Source organism: Leguminivora glycinivorella, chromosome 1 (assembly GCF_023078275.1).
Source record: "Leguminivora glycinivorella isolate SPB_JAAS2020 chromosome 1, LegGlyc_1.1, whole genome shotgun sequence".
NCBI lineage: Eukaryota > Metazoa > Arthropoda > Insecta > Lepidoptera > Tortricidae > Leguminivora > Leguminivora glycinivorella.
The window spans coordinates 23,575,501-23,576,671 of NC_062971.1; positions in this window are offsets into that span (position 1 = coordinate 23,575,501).

The following is a 1,171-nucleotide window of genomic DNA, read 5'->3' on the forward strand; positions in this document are numbered from 1 at the left end:
TATAATTTCACACTCCAATATTGATCTCAACAAAATTAAGTAGCATTTCTTTTGTCTCTATTAAAAAATCGAATAAATGCAACAAGAATCAATAATCCCCAGGGAACAAAAAATAGTATGGTGGCGGCCCGATGTTGAGTAGGAAAGTATAATTAAGTTGATAGATACTGGAATTACTTGACAAAGAACCGACATCAAGCCTTTGTATAATAGATAATTCACATAGGGAATTATTTTGACCAAAATGTGTTTCCCATCACGGAAACCATGGGGTATTCCGGACCTTTGGGAGACGTGCGTAGAACCGAAGTTAACACGTAGAGGGCCTTTTGACACTTTAATGAAATGTAAGGGGTACATCCAGCGGATCTGCACTTGCTCGTGACTAACAGGTTATTATTAGGTCAATACGGTCCTTAAGAAGTTACCTAATAATACCTACACATGTAGGTATAGTAACGTCAACCAATTAGAATCCTAGACCACTCTAGAACCCTTGCTTTATTTGCTATAGAAGTCAGTTTGACTTTTACTGCGAAAGGGTTCTACAGTGGTCTAGGATTCAGATTGGTTGACTGTACAGTTGCCATTCGGTAATATCGGGGCTACCAAGGCACTTTCAAACATCTGAACACTCCATTAATTATTGTCAAGGCGGTAGCGTTAGAGGGTTAGGTTTTTCTGAGCACCTCGATATCCCCGACATAAAATTTAAGGTAATGATAAACGATAGGGAATTATACCTACCCATTTAAAATCACGAAATTAGTTTCTCCCCCATGACGACTAACCTGCCTAGATAGATAGTGCTATATTTATTTAATACTTCTACATACAATATCAAATTTACAAGTGAAATAAGAAAGATAACGACACTTGTTTGTCCTGATAGCTCCCGTCAAATGTAATGTCAGCCTTTGATTGCCGAGGGGCACGACTCAAGCGCATCTTGAACTGAATTGAACAAGCGAAAGTAAACCTTAATTCATAACCAATTGTGTTATCATTGCTTGTGCAAAGGACTTATTGGCGAGATAATCAAAATATTTCCTTACATGTAACTAATATAAGAGTGGGAATTGTATGACACGTTTTTCGCTAGATAGCAATTTATTATTTCTTATTTCCATAGCTGTCGACATAATGTGATTCAGTCCGTCAGTCAGTAGTT